Source organism: Acipenser ruthenus, chromosome 5, assembly GCF_902713425.1.
Source record: "Acipenser ruthenus chromosome 5, fAciRut3.2 maternal haplotype, whole genome shotgun sequence".
Taxonomy (NCBI): Eukaryota; Metazoa; Chordata; class Actinopteri; order Acipenseriformes; family Acipenseridae; genus Acipenser; species Acipenser ruthenus.
Genome location: NC_081193.1, coordinates 52,447,335 through 52,471,188, shown reverse-complemented (window position 1 = coordinate 52,471,188; position 23,854 = coordinate 52,447,335). Strand labels below are relative to the sequence as shown.

Sequence of the window (23,854 nt, the reverse complement as noted above, 5' to 3'; positions counted from 1 at the left end):
AACACGGCTATTGCAGATCACCATGGCTGAAAACCGGTGGAGACGTTATATATATTTCTTCTCTTTCTTTCAGAACAAAATCGTCAACATCTATTCTATGCTTGCCCACCACAAACCCAGTTTACTACTTGACCACCTTGACGCTCCTCCGGTTGCCCTCTCCTCTATCCATTGCTGATGGTTTCGGCTTACTATTGAAATCAACTACTGCCACGTGCCCCCTGGACCCCTGGCCGACTAACCTTGTCCGTCTCTGTGCTTCTGATCTTGCTCCTTCCATTATGCACACTCTCAACCTGTCATTGGACTCTGGCTCGGTTCCTGCTGCCCTTAAGCTTGCATGGGTTACGCCGGTACTCAAAAAATCCTCCCTTGACCGGCTGACTTATCTAATTTCCACCCTATCTCCAATCTCCCATTTCTCTCAAAAACTCTCGAAAGGGCTGTACCCAGTCAGCTGATGAAACATCTCATGGACAACAATCTGCTTGAATCTCTACAGTCTGGTTTCCGGCCGCATCACAGTACTGAAACTGCGGTGCTCCGGATTGTGAATGATCTGTTGTTCAATGCTGATGCTGGTGCGCCCTCTGTCCTTGTCCTCCTTGACCTAACAGCTGCTTTTGACACCATAGATCATGGCATTCTTCTTGACCACCTTCAGAAATATACTGGGATCTCTGGAACCTGTCTCCCCTGGATGTCCACTTACCAATCTGGACGCATGCAGTCTGTTTTCTATGTTGGACACAGTGGTGTTGCAAACCCAGTCAGTTGTGGTGTCCCCCAAGGATCTGTTCTTGGGCCCCTTCTCTTCAATATCTACATGCTTCACTTGGGTCACCTCATCCGCCAACACAACCTCATGTTTCACCCCTATGCTGACAACACCCAGCTCTACTTAAAACTCGACCCTGGAAGCCCCTCTGCCATGGCTCGGCTCTCGGCTTGCATTCAAAATATTGAGGCCTGGATGTCTGCCAATTTTCTTCAGCTGAACACTACCAAATCTGAACTCCTTTTAAACTGTCTGCTGCTGCCTTCCCCCACAGTACGAAGCCTTGGTGTACTTCTAGACAGCAACCTCTCCTTTGATGCCCACATCTCCTCCATGGTCAAATCTTCTTTCTACCATCTTCAAAAGACCTCCAAAGTCCATCCCTACCTTTCCCTCCCGGATGCGGAGATACTGTCATGCATTAGTCTCCTCTCGACTCAACTACTGCAACTATATAATGGTCTCCCGGCACGCACCTCAAAACGACTGCAGCTAGTTCAGAATGCCGCTGCCAGGATCCTTAACAGATGTTAAAAAATGTGATCACATCACCCCCCATCTTGCCCAGCTGCACTGGCTACCTGTAAAGTTCAGGATTATTTTCAAAACTCTCCTGCTCACCTACAATGCCCTTCATCACACAGGTCCCGAGTACCTCCTCAACCTGCTGAGCCGCTATGTCCGTGCCCTCAAGCTGAGGTCCTCCAACTCTGGCCTGTTTGTTATCCCCAAGCAAAAGTGCACCACACTTGGAGAACGCTCGTTTAGCTTCATGGCTCCGACTCTTTGGAACTCTCTCCCAGCTTTGGTGCGTGATGCTCCCATCGTCGCTTGCTTTAAATCAACTCTCAAGACCCACCTGTTCTCTCTTGCTTTCCATGCTCTTTAAGCCTGGTATCTGCTATTAGCTGCTGTGTTGCAAATACTATTTCATGTATTATGCTACTATCATTTACTATGCACTTTCCACTGTATTTAATGTATTATGCATTGCTTTTTACTGTATATCATGTATTATGCATTTCTCTGCATTTCAAGTATTATGGATTTTCTTGTTGTTACTGCATCTTGTAAAGCGCTTTGTGATGGTGGTCCACTATGAAAGGCGCCATATGAAATAAAGATTGATTGATTGATTGATTGATTGATTGATTTCTCGTTCATTCAGGCAATATGGCATATAGGGGATCAGGTGATGCTGCGTATACTACCCTGGCTTAGAAACCCTACCCGTCTGGACGGCTGACACCTCCTGAGGAAGCATTCAACACCACGCTTGGGCAAATACTGGTAGTGGGCACTTGAAAGGGAGGTGGTGGATACTGATGAAACGGACTGAAGTGCAGCATTAGTTAGTTCCCAAAATTCCCACTGCCTGTTGTATCCTGCACAAAATCTTGTCAACAACAAAATGAGGCATTCAGGAATCAGTGGCTGCCTGTGAGACAGACAGGGAAGGTTACCAGTGTTGCCAAATCTCATGAAAAAAAAGCGGCACTGCCTTCCAAAAAAAGCCCAAAACAAGCACAATCCATGTTAGATTGTGGGTGTTTATGCAAATTCCAATCCGCGATTCTCAAAAAGCAAGCCCAATCCCGCTTATTATAAGCGGACTTGGCAACTGTGAAGGTTACCTCAGCCAGTTTCAATTGGACAGCAGCGATCGAGGAGGCTCGTGCTGTCAGAGATTCTCTCATTTTTTAAAATTGTGTTGGATTTACTGTTGTGTTAAATATTAATGATACAAGCAAATAAAACACAATCAATAAGGTCATTTGCAATTTTATTTGATCAGTTCTGAGTGGGCATTAACAACTTGTTGGTATATATGTTGTTGTGCTGTTTTGGGCGATCGAGCTGGCTCATGACATCCAGTTCACCAACTATATTTATTAATGTGGAGGGCGGACATGCGTTGTCTTCGGACATAGTTGGGATAAAAAAAAAGGATGTGAATTAATTCAGTTAGACATTTAAGCAGCTCACTTGCTCTTCGTGCTGCTTTAATACTATAACAAGGGCATAATGCAGTTCATGGTACATGGTTTTATATAGAACTGTAAACCCACAAGAGATGTACAACATGACAGACCAGACACAGCAAAAAACAATATTAAAAAAGCCGCCCGCATTATCTAAGGTGAAATACAATTGCTAACCATAAAACCGCCCATCAGCCACTTACTCTTAGAATCCACAGTAACAACTGACCTGCTTCCTTGCAATATTTATAGTGATGTCACTTAAGGGTAAACAAGCCCATTCACATTTACACGTAAAATGCAGGTTTCCATGCAAAACTAGGCATGGATTTTCCAGTTTTTCGTCATTTCCACGAGTAAATGAGATTTACCCTATCCCTCTCTTTGGCCGTTTTTTTTGGCCACAAACCCCATTTACAAGAGTAATTCTCCCAAACGTTCACGCACATCGCCATTTCACATGTAAATTGCCCCGCATGGAAACCCCATGATTGTAACTTGGGTGGACCGGGCTCCTGCCGCTCGAGCATTCCGGCTGGACACTCCTCCCTCCCAGTCCTTCGGACACGACGTTCCACCCTCTCTGACGCTCGGATTGAAGCTGATGGTCGTTGGCTTGCTCCTGCTCGCCTCCAAAAAAATTCAGGGGTTTGCTCCTCAATGTCTCTCTGTCACGGGTCGATTTTGCATTGCGCAGGATACAGCAATCCCTTTCTGACACCAAATTGTGGTAGAGTCCTGGTATACTTGCCTCAGGGCAGCCAAGGAGAACACAGAAGAAGAGGTAGAGAGATTGACGTTGATACGCCGACACAGACGCACAGGATTTAATCAATAAACATAAACAAAAAGTAAACAATAATGTCATGCGATGCTACCAGCGATGGTAGCGCACAGAGGACGATACATGACTGTACAAACACTCAAAATAAAACACAATACAATAAACTATAAATCAAAGGTGCCGTGAAAACAGCAGGCCTTGCAGCAGCCCCGATCACAGTGATCGCTATGTTTTTATACTGACGCTCCGCTGAGACACGCCCACCTGCCTGCTGGAACAGCTGATTGCTTTCAGCTGCTGCTCCACGCAGACAGGTAATCGTCCCCAGCGGAGCGCCACAGCAGTTAAACAATTAATTGAATCAATTTACAACAAATAACGCAAAAATATACAATAAAACTACATATTTCCCATGTGTAGGGCTTCCGCCCTGCCACATTGAACTGCAGGGCAACATCCGTTAACGTACACCTAAAATGTATAAAGGGAATAAAACAGAAAGCCGTAACAGTAATCAGTTCATTCATGCCTTTACATTAAGTTATTAATTACCTGTTTCAATATACTGTAAATGCACAGTGCGATGAACATACAGCTGTGGCCAAAAGATTAGCATCACCAAGAATTTTATGACTGAGAAAAAGAAAAAGAAACTATATGAATATTATTTAGATATTTTATTTAACATCATGTAACCAAATAAACAACAAAATTATATTGTAAAAGTCTACCGGAAGCCATAACAGCAGTACAGTATTTCATGTTAGATTTCAAAATTATACATTTCATTTTTTGTCAGTTTTTCATTAATTATATGGAAAACTATACAAAGCAGTATGTAGTTCAATATGTAAAATTATTCAGTAAGTTTCATTTGACTTTATGAAGCTAAATTAGTTAATTATATCGGGTTAAGCAAACATTTTGGCCATAGCTGTACATTAAATAACATTAGAACAAAGATATTTTGTAAATTATTAACATGTTAATTATTATTTGAAGATGTGCATAACCAGTTAATTCAAACTTACTAAGTTAGATTTTTTTTTACAATGTAAATAAAAAAAGAAAAATCACAAAAAATGAAGAGCTTTCCATAGATGGCATAAACTGTAACCTTAATTCTGCTCTCCCCCCTTCTGACTGCTTTGAAATTGACACAGTAAGACATCAAAAAATAAAATAAAATAAACAAATAAGACACTAGTGAATTTTCTGACAGCTGTAAGAGTTCAAAGATTCTTGTTTTAGGTACATACTGCATAAACACTGCTTGGCAGAGTGTGATACAGTATCTCCACACTTAAGTTTATACTCCTGCTGTTTTTACATACTTGCAAGACTGATATCAGGAAATGATAATCTTAGCTACATTGTGCCATTATGTCTGAAGAATTTCTTGGAAAATAATGTTTACCTTTAAACATGGTAATGTATTTAAAGTATTACCAGTAAATGTTTTAAATAAGAATGTATTAATAATTAGAATACACAAAAATGAAGACGGTGATATCCATGGTTGCCAAAATAAACATTTTATAATCAGCTTTTTATACTTTATGAAGAGATGTTGAAAAGGGATGAAAGATGACATTTTATCAGATAAAAGGCACAGAAAAAAACCCGACTGAATAAATGATATGCTCCATTTGTTACCAGAGTAGCTTTTTATATAAAATATGCCACCCACAAACAGAAACAAACCAGCAACAGTAATGCAACAACATAAGTAATAGTTATGATATTAAAGTCAAGTTATATTAAGTCAAGTTGATGTGGAACACAAATACCTTGTTTCCATGAGCATAGATTGACCGCCAGTCTGGGTTCTCATGCATTCCTCCTGATCTCCCTTTGATAGTCTACCCCAGTTGAGACTCAGTTTCCACGCAATGCGAGTTTCATTTATTTATTTACAACAGCACAAGGATGGAAGCTTTTCTTCCGATAACCCAAACAATTCTTTGGAGCTTTTTGTTACTAACTCGTCTCTTGATTGGTCAGTGGTGTGATGTACTTCCATTCTGCTTTGGACCGCTTTGGGAAAGGGTCTGAAAAAAAATCAGGGGCAGCTCGAACTGGCAGCCAATTCAAGTTGGCTTAATTAACATGGAAATGCAGTATCAGGGGAAGCACGGTTTTCAACCCGGGTTGAGTGGTCTAAAAGGTGCTGGTCACTGGCTACGCAGTGGTTCTGGCTGTGGTGTTCAATTTGATAATATTACCCTGTTGGAATAGTTTGGCAAAATAAACAACAAAAACATTAAAAGCTAACACCTCCATGCTTTTAGTTCCAATCTAATCTGGACTTCAAGAAATCCAAAGTTTGAATTGAATTTTTACATTACTGCAAATCTGCATCTTCAGCTTTTCATGTAGGTTTATTACTACTTGGCCATCACAGGAAAACAGATTATGTTTATCATTAGAAGTTTGGAGAGGTAGCTTGAGAAGAGCTAGGCTAAACATCTGTATAATGTTAGAAATCGGTGAAAGTCGGTGGGCTGCCAAAATGCAACGCTTCTTGGCTTTAGTGGGATCACTGGGGGATTGTGGACTGTTTGACCCTGATAAAGTGAGCATTATTGCTGTAATTCACAGGGCTGTAAATGCCTCATTCATCAGTCTCTTAGGTAATTTAATTTTCTGTACTTGATAGGGAGATTTAGGTCTACTTTTGTACAATACTTACAGGGTATTAATTAGCAAAGCAAAAGGACAAGCCTGATAAGCAAAGAGACAGGATTCTGCAAATAAAAGAATTCTGGTCCAAACAGTTGACATCCCCACAACCACAATCAGTTGTGAAATAAACAATGTGTTCCACTGATAAAAAGTTGTTTTTGTTTGTTTTTTAAAAGCCACATGATAGCAGAAAACCCTACAATATCTCTAGCAAGGAGGTTTGATTAAGTGGTTTTACAAGTTGAATTCCTGAAAGATTAAGGCTGCCCAACACAAACATTATCCAAAAAACAAAGGGCCCTATTCTCACTTGGTTTGTGCACTATTTACACCCTGGAAGGGCTTACGCACCCTCTGAACTGCTACGCGCGCACAAACACACACACATCTATCTATATATCTATCTATCTATAAGACAATATAGATAGATAGATAAGACAATATGTGATATCTATAAAATCTGAATCTACAAATCATTTTGTTGTAAGACTACTATAATACTATAGGCTACTATAATAGTGTGTGTGTGGGTGTGTGTGTATGTGTGTATTATTCACAGTGAATGTGCACAAAACACATGTCTAATAACCTCTAAATTATTTTTCAGACGATAAAGGCTACTCACTCCTACCTTGACTGATGACCCCTTTTGCATCCCCATCTACCCGACTGGAAGAAAACTTCAACACCGATCACTGAGCCGCTAGATCGGTCATGGGGAGAAGTTTCTAGACAGATCTGGTGGTGCAATACAGCTTGTATATACTATGTGTGCTGTGTGTTTGTTGTGTGCTGTATGCTACACAACATTGTCATACAATACCATATTCCTATTATGGATAGACAGCATGAGAATGAAGTGGAGGAGGATGAAGGATTTCTGCCCGATGACCAGGCGCCAGTTGAAGGAGCTGAACGATATTTCGAAGAGGTAATATATTTATTTATCCTTCTCCTGACCAACTTTAATAAGAAAAAAAATTGAGTCAAGGCTCAGGTATGTGAAAGGTTTTTATTTACAACATTAAAAAAGATCTCTGTCCACAACCTCGTCTCATTTGCATTCGCAGACCCTTTCAATGCAGCGGAATGTCTTTGCTTCCAGGGGACGCTGAACTCTCTCCCCGCTGTACAAGTGACCCTGGGGCTGTGCTAGGTGGATTCTCACTGGACCGTAGGATCGGCACTAATTCGCTCAGCTTACGGTCAAGGGTGGTATTCAGGTTTTGAATCCCCCTGTCAATTGATTGCAGTGTTTCCTGGACAAATGTTGTAAATTGTTGCATAAAACATTGAATCCACATTTATGTTAAGGACAACTATTAAGGGGAAATATCTACATCTTGTGTATATATGTATAACAATGAAAAACAACAGTTACTAGTACAATAATAATAGTGTACATCTTTTGTAATACAGTGCACTCCATTTATAAGAATTACTGATATAAGAATCAACCGCATATAGTGATCAAAACCACTGGGACAAAATCATTCCTATACTAACCATGTTAAAATACTCTGCTTGTAAGAATCAAGAAATCCGCTTATAAGAATAATTTCGGAGCAAACTGACTACATGTAATACAGTACTGTATCAAGTGAAATGACATGTACAGCCAGTAAAGCTGTTTTTGAATTTTAATTTGATCACATCTCACGTGATTAGGCACTTATGCAGCGTGGATCGTGCAATGATGCAGGAAACACTGCATGTTTGTAATAAGACATTGTGCAGGTATGTTTTTTTTGTGTTTTCTGTAAGTGAAAATGAGTTTCAATAAAGTGAATGCACATTCATTGAATACATACAGAGTACAGCAGTGTTATTGTGTGATATGCATGTAGAGGGGGGGCGGGGGGGTTGCGGCGTGGTGAGGAGGAGGGGAGGGGGGATTGCAGAGCTTTGCATCTCTGCTTAGTGAAAAACTGTGAGATTTGCATCACAACTGAAAATAAGTAAGCCACAGATGCTTAAATGCTTAAGGTAGTCCTGGCAGTAAAATACTGTACTGTAATGTCATTTTAATTAAAATGCCATTACACGTAAGACCGCACGGCAGTTTAACTAGGCACCCTCATGAGACGATCGCTTCTCAAGTATACTGTAGTAAAAGCCTTGAGTAAACATAATCGTGATCATATAACAAGTTGCTTACCCACGAGGACTTGTCCTCTGAGGGCAGTGTAAATGATCAGGCTAGTGTTTGGTAACCTATTGCTCCAGCAACTCAATCTCCTCTATAAAAAATGGGGCTTACTTTTTTTGTTCCTGCTCCAGTTAAAGACTTTTTTGCATACATTATCACATTAACTAAAAGGCTATATGTGGGGTTTTCATATAACTAAAGACCAATTACAGAATTATTGTAGGGGGTTCCAATTATTATATAGGCTATGAGGCTATGTGACAGGACAGCGTCACTGTCAATGTTGTTTTCACCAGGAAGGGAGACTCAGACACAGAAGATGCAGGTTAAGTCGGCTAATGCCCACTTCCATTAAACAAACAAATACACTAAACACTAAACAGACACGAACAAAAACACATTAACAAAGGGCCAAAACAAAAGGGCCCAAACAAAAAGGTTGATACATAAACATTCACGGAAAACACACAGGACACGAATCATACGGTCAGCTCTGCTTCTGGTCTGGCTGTTCGCAGTCCTTCCCGCAGTGTTTTACTGCCACCCTGGTCCTTGCTAGCAGTGCCACTGCGAAGGCTGTCAGGGCTCTGACAATAGGCTTCCATCAATCTTAGGACTGTGGCGGTTTGCCAGAAGCGCTATATATTGCCTCTTCAGTAACTGTAGGTTATTATTATTATTTATTTCTTAGCAGACGCCCTTATCCAGGGCGACTTACAATTGTTACAAGATATCACATTATACATTATTTCACATTATATAGATATCACATTATTTTACATACAATTACCCATTTACACAGTTGGGTTTTTACTGGAGCAATCTAGGTAAAGTACCTTGCTCAAGGGTACAACAGCAGTGTCCCCCACTGGGGATTGAACCCACAACCCTCCGGTCAAGAGTCCAGAGCCCTAACCACTACTCCACACTCCTACCCCATTCCCAACCCGGTATACGTACCGAACAGCGAGCAAGGTCACCTGTCACATAAGCGGCATTGCTGCTTGCACTGTCTGACACAGCACATTTTTGGTTACGAGTACTGTATACTGTTCTTGTTACAGTAAGTACTACCATAGTAGTTACAGCTGAGCGGTTGCTCAATTTTTGTACACCACTGCTGTTACACTATGCCGGGTTTTCATTCTTTCGATATGCGCAAGACTGGTCTCCTCATGGAGGATAAACACTGCAGATGCGCTGCCTGGGTCCAGAGAATGCAAGAGAGGCACTCATCATCCGTAAATCCTGCAAGTTCTGTGCGTCCTTTTCAAAACGAATGCTGGAGAAGCGAGTGTCTCGCTTGGACAACGCTCCCCTCCCCATCTCAAAAAGAAAGGGCTGCATCCTCCCCTGATGGCTCTGTGGCAAGGGAATGCAGGACAGCTTCACGTAGGAGACCACCTTCACAGTCTCCTTCATCTTCCTCTAGATCTTCTTCCCTTCCTCCTGCTCCCCCTCCAAAGAAAAGGAGGAGAAAGAGCCACTGGTCTAATAGATCGGCGAACTCTGACCAGCTGGATAAGCTCTGGGCGGCAGTCTCCCAGCAGGTGCCTTTAGAGCAGAAGGGAGTAGCAAACGGAGAATGGCAGCAAGAGGATCTGAGGAGGTGGGTGATCATGAGTTCCCCTCTGAGGAGGGAGACTCAGATAACGCAATACCAGTAGCGCATTTTTCCTTGTCAGCAGGGCTCATGCCGCTGATCAAGAGGGCCACTGAGGCTTTACAGGTTCCATCGCCTGTAGATGATAATATGTTTTTGAGGATGATCCCACTCCCTCTCAGGTGTCTCCCCCAGTGCACCCAGACTTTCTTTTTGAGGTCCATTCTTCCTGGGGTCACCAAGCTACAGCTCCTGCTGTTTTACGTTCCATGGGGACGCTGTACAGAGTGCACGATGCAGAGAAGCTTGGCTTGGCTGATTTTCCTTCGGTAGATGGCGCTATTGCCTCGCTGGTGCAAGCACCAAAATTAGCGCTCCTCAATAAGGACGTTATCTGCCCGCATATACAGTGCAGGGTTTCAGACAGCATTCCCAAGCGGGCTTACTCAGCCGGTGCATAATTATGGCTGGGTAATTACAACAGCATCTTGGTAGCCTACCATAACTGCTTGTTAAAGTCTCTGTCCCAGAGCCACAGACCCACACCACAACAACTTGAGGAGCTGCGGTTGGTTAATAAGAACCTGCTCCGTATATCTAAGTTGAATGGGCAGGCGGTGGGCAGGAACCTTGCTGCTTTAGCAGCCGCAAGCACGAGTGGCTAATAGGGATAATGCACTACTGCTTGATGCTCCCGTTACACCGGGACATACTTTTGGCCCTGCAGTGGATGACATGCTGCATTGCTTTCACTGCACATGGGAGTCTACAAAAGAGCTGGTGCGCCTGCTTCCCAAGCGGCCTCCTCCAGTACACAGACCAGCAGCAAACTGGCGGCCAAGGTTCCAGCAGCCTCAGAGATCGGCACAGCCGGCTCCTGCTAAAGCCAGAGGGGGTCTTCACAACGACCCACGGCTGCACAAAGGGGAAACTTCAATAAGTTCTGCCACCAAGTGCAAAGGCAAAAGCCTCAGGCTAAGCCAAAAAGAAAGCAGCAGCCCTAGCAATTTGCTGCCACAGGCCTAGGGCCCCATTTCAGGGAGTCACCTGGAGTACTGGCATCAATACACCACAGACACCTGGGTGCTCAATACTGTACAGACCAGCTATTCTTTACAATTCAAACACGGTCCCCTCCCTTTCGGGGCGTGACTACAACGTTAGTCACGGACCTGCAACCCAAACGGGATGGTGGCCTCAGACCAAATCTCAACCTCAGACAGGTCAACCTGTATCTATCGACAGAGGTTCAAGATGTTGCAGCTAATAAGGCCAGATGACTGGTTCACCACGGTGGACTTGAAAGACCCTTTTTCATATCCCCATATTTTTTTCATATCCCCATAAGACCAGGGCACAGGAGGTACCTGCGGTTTGCTTTCCAAGGGACAGCGTACGAGTTCCGGTTACTGCCATTCAGCCTCTCTCTAGCTCTCTGTGCCTTTTCGAAGTCCATGGAGGCTATTCTGCCCCATTGAGACTCATGGGTATCTGAGTACTCCATTACCTGGATGACTGGCTCATTTGTGCTCAGTCTCCAGTGCAGACAGAGGCCCACACAGAACTTATCACCGACCACCTTCATCGGTTGGGCCTGTTGGTGAATCGTGCAAAGAGCCAGCTCATACCCTCGCAGACTGCCTCCTATTTGGGAGTGGGCCTGGAATCTAGGTCCACTCTGTCGGAGACTAGCCGCTTGTCTGAAGCTTTTTCAACTTAAAACAGAAATCTCACAGTGGTGACGTTCCAGAGGCTTCGGGGCTTGATGGTAGCAGCTTCCCAGACCCTTCCTTTGGGTCTTCTGCATATGCACCCTATCTAAGCCAGGTTCAACAGCAGGGTTTTTCACCCCACATTGAACTGCGGCCGCCTGCTGACGGAGTCTCTACACTGTCTGGAAGCACTATCCTGGGGGACACAACATGCTCACCTGCGCTTAGGCATAGCGCTGGGAAGCGACATCAGAAGGGAGGTCATCACCACGGACGCGACCAGCCTCGGCTGGGGTGCCGTGTGGAATGGCAGGGAAGTGCAAGGGGTATGGAACTCCCCATGGCGCCACTCTAGATCAATATTTTGGAGCTTTTTTAAAGGGAGACATGCGCTTGTCCGGATGGACAACACTACCATGGTGGTTTATATAAACCACCAGGGCACCCTCAGGTACCCCAGTCTCTATCAAGTAGCTCGCAAGCTGTTGCTCTGGGCGCACAATCACCTCCTCTCACTGCGAGCAGTACATCTGCCCGGGGTGATAAACTGAGCGGCAGACCTCCTCTCAAGGGGAATTCCCAGTGCCTCAGAATGGAGGCTGACAATAGATGCCATCGCCATGCTACTGCTGTGCCTGGAAAAGATCAGGCACGACCGGGCCAGGGTGCTATCAATAGCCCTTTACTGGCCCAGGAGACTGTGGTTTTCAGCTCTGATACAGCTCCTGAGCGGCCAGTCGTGGAGCTTGCCAAAACGCCGCGACCTGCTGAGTCAGACATGGGGGACTGTGGCATCCCGACCCATTGAGCCTGCGGCTCTGGGTCTGGCCCCTGAACAACAACATTTGAGCCATCTGGGGTGATCTAACAGGGTCACTGACACCTTGCAGAATGTCCGAGCAGTGTGCATGCGTTCCCAATATGGGGCGTTTTTCAAATGTGGTGTCTGCCTAAGGATTCTGACCCCATGACCTGTCCCATGGCAGTCATACTGAAATTTTTACAGGACCTATTTGATGAGGAGCTTGGCAACTTCAGCCACCTATGAAGGACATTGTCCTTCGTTGGAGGCTTAAAGGGTACATAAGGACCTTTTTATTTTATTGTGTTACATGTTCCCATGTGTTTCTATAAGAGTTTACGTAAGGTGTGTATATTGTTTTAATTTTTTTTTTTTTTACATTTTGACTTTTTTAAACTTCTAAATTGCATTCCCTGCCTAAAAGTATATTTATTTATGAGCATAGAGGTCACAAAAATAAAGAAATACCACACAGGATGTTGAATAATTCAATTTTTTTATTATTCAAAAAGAAGCAACTTACAACTTGACAAAACTTTGATAGCAGATTTTTATTTTCAAAACTAGAATAAATAAATCACACACAGAAACAAAGAAAGTAAACTAATAATAATAATAATAATAATAATAATAATAATAATAATAACTACAGCTAAATATTGACTCTCCATCCTGCACACATAGAAACAAAAAGTAAACTAATAATAAAATACACAGCGTAATAATAATGACTACAGCTAAATAATGACTGTCCATCCTTTTACACACACATACTGTAGATACATGCACACAGAAGCAAAGAAAACACAGAAAAGGTAAACTAATAATAATAATAATAATAATAAAATACATAGCTAATAATAATAATGACCCGATAGCTAGTTAGGCATCAGATGCCGGTATTTAGTTTTGCCTCCGTCCACTTCCTGAGGAAAAACATTTTCAAAAAGGAAAACAATAAAATATGTATATAATTAAAAATAACAATAATAAAAATAAAAATAAACGATCAGATGCTGGTACAGTAGTTACTCTTGTCTCTATTTATCTAAAGTTATCTCCTCTCCTGCCTGGCTCCCTGCACGCACACACAGAGAAACAAAAAAAACATTCCAAAAGTGTTTTTTAAAAAGCAGATATAACATTTAAAAAAATAAAAATAAAATAAAACAATAACAAAACGGCTAGTTAGTCCAAGTACTTACCTTTCAAATGAGTTGTAGATCAGCGCCCCTGGACCTGTAGAACCGGAGACACAGATGTTTTAAATTGCTGAGTGTCTAGATGAATCTGCAGTGAACTCAGCTAAAATGGCAGAGTCTGTGATGTGTCCTCATAATTATAATATTATACGTTCAACCCATCCTAGCCCTAAACCAATTACAGAGCCTTGCATAAGTATTCACCCCCCTTGGACTTTTCCACATTTTGTAGTGTTACAACCTGGAATTAAAATGGATTTGATTAGGATTTTTTGTCACTGATATACACAAAATAGTCCATAATGTCGAAGTGGGGAAAAAAATCTACATATTTTTCAAAATTATTTAAAAATAGAAAACTGAAAAGTCTTGATTGCATAAGTATTCACCCCCTTTGCTATGACACCCTGTGGCAGTCTGGCTCGCAGTGGTGAGGTTGATGACGTCACGGACCAGGAAGTAACTGAAACCAAACAATGGATGGGCGGGTGAAGCTGAATGCTATTGCACTCAGCGTGGATTTATGAAGTAAATAAACAGAAACAAAAGATTTAACAAAACACCAAACAAAAGGGCACGAGGGCCAAACGAATAAACAATCAAACAAGTAAGTGTCGTGCTGGATAATCCAGCACGTTTTAGCAATTGTTTTTAACTGTCCTTCTTTCTCTCCGCTCCCCGTACTCTCCTCTCTACACTCAACCCCGAGTGCAGAGAGCTGCAGGTTTATATACTCTGGCCGAGGGATTAACTAGTTGTTAATTATCTTATTATCCCTCGGCCAGAGTCTGCACGTGTTTTGGTAAGGATGCATGACTGTCAGCTAGTTAAATAATCAGTAGCTGATCAGCCATGCATCCTCACGGGGTTTTTAAATATAATAATAAAAGACGCGGCGATGACTCCTCTCCCTCTGGCGCTGGAGAAGGCAGCGATGACTCCTCTCCCTCTGGCGCTGGAGACGGCAGCGATGGCTCCTCTCCCTCTGGCGCTGGAAACAGCAGCGGGGCCCCTCCCATATCTGCAGCCAGGTAGTTGAGCACCATGGCTGCAATGTCTGGGAGGGATGCTGGGTGGTGTGTCTGTTCCCAGGCCTCCCAGCGCTCCCCATCTCTCGCCCACAGGAGGTTGATCACAGCAGGGAGGGCCACCATTATATCCCTCTCAGGCTCCGCCAGCCAGTCCCAGATCCCCTCAGAGGAGACAGGATTCTTCCGCCTCGGAGGATGTGGGTCCTCTCTCACCCTTGCTGGATGCTCAGGCTCCTTCCTCTCCTGCCATGGAGGGGGTTGGTTCGGTGCCACGTGCCCGACCTCACCAACCGCGAAGCACCACTCCTCACCCTTCAGGCAGGTGAGGCAGACGTCCAGCGTGGTAAGGTAAGGCTGCTGTTGTTGCTGCTGCTGCTGCTTTCTCCTCCGGCTACTTTTCCCCATTTTTATTTATTTATTTATTTATATTTTTTTCCAAAAAAAAAAAACCCACACAAAAAAATACTTTTTGAAAAAAACGTCCTTATCCTTTCCTGGTCCGACTGTTGGAGGCGTTGTCTGTCCCACTTCGGACACCATATGTGGCAGTCTGGCTCGCAGTGGTGAGGTTGATGACGTCACGGACCAGGAAGTGACTGACACCAAAACAGTGGATGGGCGGGTGAAGCTGAATGCTATTGCACTCAGCGTGGATTTATTAAGTAAATAAACAGAAACAAAAGATTTAACAAAACACCAAACAAAAGGGCACGAGGGCCAAACGAATAAACAAACAAACAAGTAAGTGTCGTGCTGGATACTCCAGCACGTTTTAACAATTGTTTTTAACTGTCCTTCTTTCTCTCCGCTCCCCGTACTCTCCTCTCTACACTCAACCCCGAGTGCAGAGAGCTGCAGGTTCATTTACTCTGGCCGAGGGATTAACTAGTTGTTAATTATCTTATTATCCCTCGGCCAGAGTCTGCACGTGTTTGGTAAGGATGCATGGCTGTCAGCTAGTTAAATAATCAGTAGCTGATCAGCCATGCATCCTCACAGGGTTTTTAAATATAATAATAAAAGACGCAGCGCTTTTATCCGCGCCGCAAACAAAAATACAAATAATAATACATAGGGGCGGGACACTCCGCCACACACCCCTAAATAAGCTCTGGTGCAACCAATTGCCTTCAGAAGTCACATAATTAGTTGAATGGAGTCCACCTGTGTGCAATTAAAGTGTTACATGATCTCAGATTAAATACACCTGTTTCTGGAAGGCCCCAGAGTTTGTTAGAGAGCATATCTAAACAAACAGCATCATGAAGACCAAGGAGCTATCAAAACAAGTCTGGGATAAAGTTCTGGAGAAGCACCAATCAGGGTTGGGTTATAAAAAAATATCCCAAACTTTGAACATCCCCCGGAGCACCGTTAAATCCATTATTAAAAAATGGAAAGAATATGGCACAACCGCGACTCTGCCTAGAGAAGGCCGTCCACCAAAACTCAGTGACCAGGTAAGGAGGGCATTAGTCAGAGAAGCAACCAAGAGGCCAATGGTAACTCTGAAGGAGCTGGAGAGATCCACAGCTGAGATGGGAGAAACCGTCCATGGGACAACTATAACCCGGACGCTCCACAAAGCTGGGCTTTATGGAAGAGTGGCGAGAAGAAAGCCATTGCTGAAAAAAACCCATATCAAATCCTGTTTGGATTTTGCCAAAAAGCATGTGGGAGACACAGCAAACATGTGGAAAAGGGTTCTATGTGTGGCGCAAAGCCAACACTGCTCAACACCCTGAGAACACCATCATGGTGGAAGCATGGTGGTGGCAGCATCATGTTATGAGGATGCTTTTCATCAGCAGGGACTGGGAAACTGGTCAGGGTTGAGGGCAAGATGGATGGAGCCAAATACAGGGAGATTCTAGAGGAAAACCTGTTTCAGTCTGCAAGAGACCTGGGACTGGCGGCGGAGGTTCACCTTCCAGCAGGACAATGACCCTAAACACACAGCCAAAGCTGCACTGGAGTGGTTTAAAAACAAGAACCTGAATGTCTTAGAATGGCCCAGTCAAAGCCCAGACCTCAGTCCGATTGAGAATCTGTGGCAAGACTTGAAAATTGCTGTTCACCAACAGTCCCCATCCAACTTGACAGAGCTTGAGCAATTTTGCCAAGAAGAATGGGCAAAAATTGCAGGATCCAGATGTGCAAAGCTGGTAGAGACTTACCCAAAAAGACTCACAGCTGTAATTGCTGCCAAAGGTGCTTCTACCAAGTATTGACTCAGGGGGGTGAATACTGAGTCAACAAATGTCTTTTTTTTTTTTGTTTAATTAACTTTTGTGTCACAATAAAAAATATTTTGCACCTTCAAAGTGTTAAGTATGTTGTGTAAATCAAATGGCAAAAATCCCAATTAAATCAATTTTAATTCCAGGTTGTAACACTACAAAATGTGGAAAAGTCCAAGGGGGGTGAATACTTATGCAAGGCACTGTATATGGAGACGTGGCCGGTAGTCATGGCTGTGACCCACACACAAAAAAACAAGTTTGGTTATTGGACGGCCGAGATATGACACGAAAGGTCATCGATCATATACGATCAAATTTAAAGTGCTCCAGCGGCATAGGGCTAAACTGAGGCTGTCTAAATGGATTACGGACACAGTCAAGACTGTCTATGAGCTGGCCAACTTTCCCTCTCCAGAAAAGCTCACTGCTCATTCTACCAGGGACATGGCAACTTCGTGGGCTTTTTTCTAGGTTGGATCTGTCAGGGACATTTACGATGCAGCTGGTCTGCAATATTGCCTTGCGACAGCTTTGGTATTTCTACCCATTTAGTAATGGTTACATTTCATACTTGATAGGGAATGTTAGGTTATTATGATAACCCTGGTTCCCTGAAATAGAAATGTAACCATTAACCTCCAAGGTCATTGCGTCCATGATTACAGCAGTCTTGAAGGAAAAATGATAACAATATCTGTGTCTGCAGTCCAGTTATGCCCTCTGGGGCAGGCACAACTGTGTCACAGGCTCTGACATGCAGCTTTGATATATCTTATTCAGGTTATCAGGGTCTTTAGGATAAATACCCATTAGGTAATGGTTACATTTCTATGTCAGGGAACCAGGGTTATGATAATAACCTATCTTTATCTCACTTCAACAGTAATACTGCAACTTGGAAGACATTCAGACCCATTTACCTAACCACACTGATTGTATTGTTATTTACAGGTTGCTGTTAAATGTCTATGGATGTTTTTCAGTCCAACTCCTATTAAATATAAGTCGCAAAAGGGGTATTTTCCAATTGCATGTTTGTTTTCTTATACCTCAGATTACAGGATCAACATTCTGCAGAATAAAAGAACTGAAACCAGCTGTTTTATTATTACTGAGTTTAGTGTCCATGCTGTAAGAAAAGAACAGTAACCTGCAACTCTGTCACTGTGATCGGGGTCTTAATGCTGAACTTAAATTAATCACCAGAAATGATTTTTTTTTTTTTAAGGGCAGCCCAAGTAATGTTCAGTTACAGTGCAAAATCATATCAAGGAATGTTACTGCAGTGTCTGTATATTGTGTTTTCGTCCTATTAATATTAAACATTGTAATATTAAAATACATTTGCTGGCATTGCTTTGATGCAATGTTCTTGTCTATTCCTTGCAAATGAAACAAACCAATCACCCAGCCCCAGGGGACCAGGTTGGGGGTACAGCCGTCACCACAAACCTCATACAGAACCAGCAGCTTCTGACAGATTCATGATGTCCCCCTCGGCTAGATTGATGGATCACAGGGCAACGTTCCAAATCAGTACTACTTGCAAGTACTGATTAGATACAGACCATAAATGGCCATCTCCTGAGCAATGAATACAATTAAAACCAACAGAAAATGCATATTGTAATATCTCAATTCAGTCCAATATTATGACTCAAAACTTATCTGTGAAACAAATTTAAGGGTAAAATATGGATAGAATTGATAAGAATAATAAACCCTGGGCAGTGCTCTATGTTAATTTAATCAGCTTCTTACTGGTCTGTGACATTGCTTAACTGGCTCTGAGCCTTTCAAATTGAAAGAAGTGGAGTTCTACCACTACTTCCTACAAGGGTCATTTAGGTTTACAATTGGCTAAAATACTGGATATACAAAATCTCCAGGTTGTATATTTTTTATTGCTTATTTGTTTCCTACACATACAGAATTATTTTTTTTTAACACTGTTTGTCCTTTAGCACTTTCCCCAAATAGTTTTGATTCACCCAGTTTTATCCATACTGTACTGTTTCAATTGTTTTTCCACGGTCAATACACTTGTATAGTAGAAATATGACATACTTTAAAATGCAGTTTTCAACTTAATTATTACCATTTAGTATATCATTCTCCAGTGAATCCATGAAGTCAATTGATGGATCCAAGTCAGCTTTTTCCAGAATAGATTTTTGCTTAAGGTGAACAGGTTCAGCAAAGTGGAAATAGGAGCTAGCTTCCCTGCATCTGATACAGTTTTACCTAAGCAATCCATTGGGATATATATAATAAATGGATCTTGTCTTTAGGAATGCCAGAAAACATTGATCTGAAACATGTAATAAAAATGAAGCTTTGCAGACATGCAAAATGCTATTTAAATATGTGCAGTAGTTTATGATTTGGAATGCCCTAAGGCTACCAACAAAGAACTATTTTTTTTTTCTGAACCATTTACTTTCTTGTTAGTCATATAGGAAAAAGCAGCCTCAAAATGTACCCAATGAAAGCTCACTGTCAGTCACACAACTTAAAGAGTAAGTTGCGGGGTTCCAAAAAATATTGTGTTACATGTCCCCACGTGCTGCTACAACTGTTTAAATAACTTACCTGTATTTTTTCTTTTCATTGTTAACATCCTGACAATTTTTTACACGTATATCTTTAAAGTCTGTTTCAAAGCTCTTTTCAAAATGTCCCCTCTAGTGCACTGATAGTGTTAGAATTATTGCCCACATTGTCAAACAGGTATGAAACAGAAAAGAGCACATGTTGTTGTTTTTTTAGAGGACAGATCTCAAACCCCAGTGCACTAGAGCGGAAATTTTGAAAAGAGCTTTGAAATAGACTAAAGTTATAAGTGTAAAAAGTTGTCAGGATGTTACAATGCAAAGAAAAATTACAGGTACGTTATTTAAACAGTTGTCACAACTAGGAGTGCACTGATAATCGGTAGCCTATCGGGATGTCACTGATATAAGGAAAAAAAAACACAATCGGCAATCGACAGTTTTTGTTATTTTAGCAGATAACGTACACCGATATTCATGTTTCAGTTTCTTCCAGCACAAAATTTAATGTTTGGTCAGAAGCGCTATTAATTACGCAAGAACACGATCAACCTGCAGTAAATATGTCTCAAAAGAGAGGTGTTTGGATTTTCTTTTTAAAAAAAAAATATCCTAAGACAATAGGATAGCCGAGTTGTGAGCAGCAGAACAGAATTTATGCTACATTAAATCCAACGGTGAGTAGAATATTACTCTGATACTTTTTAAAAACAGTATTTGAATATCTAAGATTCTGGAGTGTTCGCATGCCACGTGCTGCTCAACACTCTCCGCGTCCAAACAGCAAAGCAAGTCTCTTAGTTAGCGCAGCCTGACAGGTTGTTACATTATTATTATTATTATTATTATTATTATTATTATTATTATTATTATTATTATGATGATGATGATGATGATGATGATAATTATACAATGTACTTCAAAAAGGCCATTGGCCAAAAAATTTTGAAGCAGAAATTGATTATTGTGCCGTCTTGTTAAGTAACAAATTCAAGTCTGACTGAATTTTGTAACACAAAATTTTATATGTTTGACATCTTGTTTTTTGATTAAGTGAACAATTTGATTTGTGCTGCATTTTTAAGCAGTGTATGCTTAAAATAAGAATTTCATGTTATTGTAGTTGACATTGCGTAGGCTAAATTTTTATTTTCTACTGTACAGTATAGGTAGAATTTATGATATGCAATGCTTGACAGCAAGTGGCTATACAAGTTAATGTCACATTATATATTTTTTTCTACAGAATTGTTTTTACTAGTACAACTACAAAATGTTATCTGTGTGCGACTGTTGTAAAACAAATGTATAAATTGCCGTCAAGCACACAATATAGCCTAATACTACATTATTCTTTGTATTCATTTTCTGAAGTAAATGCAACAAGTAAACAATAACTGTTCATTTTTTATATAAATGCAACAAGTAAATGATATCTCTTCATTTTGTAACATGTATAATTATAAAACAGTTTAAATATAGGCCCTATGTCTTGTTCTAGTAGTTTACAATAGCTTCAGCAGCTCAACCTGGATTCTGTGCTGCGAGTGACACACACACAAGAGAAAACATGTTACTTTTGTTTTAGATTAAAAACTACTTTTGTTTTTACAGTTTTGTATGTACATAAACCTGTTTAGACACTAGTTTCGTTTGAAATGTTTATTTTATTATAGTTCTTCATTTTTTGAAGTAGTGCTTAACATGTTTTAAGTTAGAAAATAACCCCTTTTATGTTGAATTGTTCATTTAAATATGTGTTTCGACTTTGCAAATGTTTGATATGATGTGCTTGAATAAAACTTTTCAGTTGTATCCGATAGTTTGTCTTTCATTTTAATATTGATGATGTTTAAAATGTACCGTGATAATGACTGCCGTCAGCGGTTGTAGGTATGAGTATAACCGCGGCGGTTCTAGTGTTAAAGAAGTCCATAAATGTACATTGTGTGTGTGTGTGTGTGTGTGTGTGTGTGTGCGTGCGTGCGTGTGTGTGTGTGTGTGTGTGTGTTTTGTATGGCCTTTCTACTGAAGATTACGTGAGATTAAGTCAGAAGAACTGTCTCTTGACTGCTGAAATCTCGTGAGCCACAAGCACGATTCCTGCTCAGGTTTACATGGGTTTTTGCAGCTATTTTTATCGTGAGAAAGCGATTGACCCTGCCCTTAAAGTTGCACTGACCAAAGGACGTCCTTTTGCTGTTTCACAATGTATTCACGTGACAACGTCACACAGTCATGACTGTAGAGTCGATTTTCACGTGCATGTAAACCCAGCCATTGAGGGCTAAATAAAATACTTCACAACCCATTAAACCTCAGAATGTTTCTCACTGTTTAAATTAGATGTTTTGTTAAATGCATTTTGTTGCAAGGGTGGCAACAGAAAAAACTGAGGCCACTAATTTGAAGTCAAATTTTCTTTGCAATACTTTTAAAGTTATTTTATTCCTCACACAAATGCCTTTGCTTAGCACTTCACGATAGGGTCTTGAATGTTCAAATTGTTTCATGTTTGGGAGGGCTTATTCTACCACATGTCATATAATTTCCTGAACTTAAATTAGCACAGGTTACACTATGTTCCTTTTGTTCTTTAATGTGTCCATGATTTAATGTAATAAATGATTCAATATTATTAGTAATAGACTGAGTGTACCATGGGTAGGGTACTTTATTTAGGATTTTGGGAAGTCCTGCTTGCTACTATAGCCTGTCAAAAGATCCATAATATTACTTGCTGACTTAATAAACTATACAAAATCATAACACACCTCGCCCAGTACACCGGATATGAGGAATTTTAATATGCTTTCCTAAGACTCTGTTACTGGCAAGAGTGTAATATAAAGGGGGCATGTATGGGAAATAGGCCTAACAATTTTATCACACAGATTGTAGTGGGAAAATAATGGCATGTGGAGTGTCCATATATGAATGTTTTAATAACTTCATAAACAATACTGTATTGCACATCATGAAAAGATAGCAATACAAATGCCACAGTACAGAAACCCGTCACATATCTATAATAATTATGACTGACATTTAGTTTTTGTTCTTGTGGGCTACATATTGTACAGAATGGCCAGATAATCTGTTGTATGTCTACATATTTTGGCATAGTATAGCAAAACAAACTGTAGATTGGTATTATCTGATACAACAGCAGCCCCTTGTGCTTAAAATAAAATATAAACTGTGTCTATATTTTGCAGCACGTTCACTGGAAGAAACAAAAAGCCAATTGGCTCAATGTCAAATAAACCAGGGCCCCCTGTAATTAAAATAATGTTATTTTATCACATATGTAAAATGTCAGCTTAATGTGCAGTTAATGTGTGAAATACATTTGTCATTTTATTGCTTGAGACCCACCTGCACAGCGTATTTTCAATAGCTAGTTAAAACCAGATTGTTTTTATTTATTTTGGCAAGGGCTAAGACTAATCAAAGGTAGTTTAATGTACAACACTCTTCATAACAACAGCAACAACAATTACATTTTGGTAATCATGATATCCAGCATCTTTCTCCCTCTTCTAAATTACTAGTATGAGTTATAGAAAGAAAAAAAAAACCTCCAGCATGGGGAATTATAGTAGGTGGCAGAAATGAACACTATAATACTGCTTCTTATTCTGTTCCATGTAGTGGAGTTGCCTTGTTTTGTTACTTGAGCGTGAGTCCTTTTTTGTATCTTTTGTTGGTACATTTGTATTTAGAAACAAGCCTGTAACATGTGTCTAATTCGCATGTTAATGTAAAGTAAATATATGAGCATGTAGAAATTAAAACCTTCTTAAATGTGTTTGTTTCTTACCTGTACATCGTATGTTTATCGCTCACCTCGTCATGTCCTATGTCGGCTTTTATCCCCAATATTTTCCCCCAGAAAACAACACGGGTAAATTTATAATGCCTCTTCAGAATTACCAATGAAGTCTGCAAGGTTGCTTTCTGTTCTGGACAGAACCAAACCACTGCCTGCAACGAGGTCCAAGGAGAAATGTAGGCATCTAAAATCCATTGTACACTTCAGGTAACAGGTTTAAAAAAGTCGTACATATGTTATTATGAATTTAAAACGTGACTTGTGAACAAGAACAAAGCATTCTTCTTCCCCAAGGCGTTGTTTGTGATAGTTGCTAAGGTAAACAGAGCCCTTGGTAACTCGTCTAGATGGTACCAGTGTCAAATACTATGCTTGTATTTTCCTTAAAGTTTTATATTGTGGTATTATTTCAAACTCAATTACATGGGCAGCAGTGTGGAGTAGTGGTTAGGGCTCCGGACTCTTGACCGGAGGGTCGTGGGTTCAATCCCTGGTA

At 41.1% G+C, this 23,854-nt stretch overlaps 1 pseudogene; it reads right to left on the bottom strand.

The window, feature by feature from the left end:
- LOC131737222 (radial spoke head protein 9 homolog) overlaps positions 1 to 23,553 on the bottom strand; it is a 33,556-nt pseudogene extending 10,003 nt beyond the window's left edge.
- Positions 23,554 to 23,854: the final 301 nt, after the last annotated feature.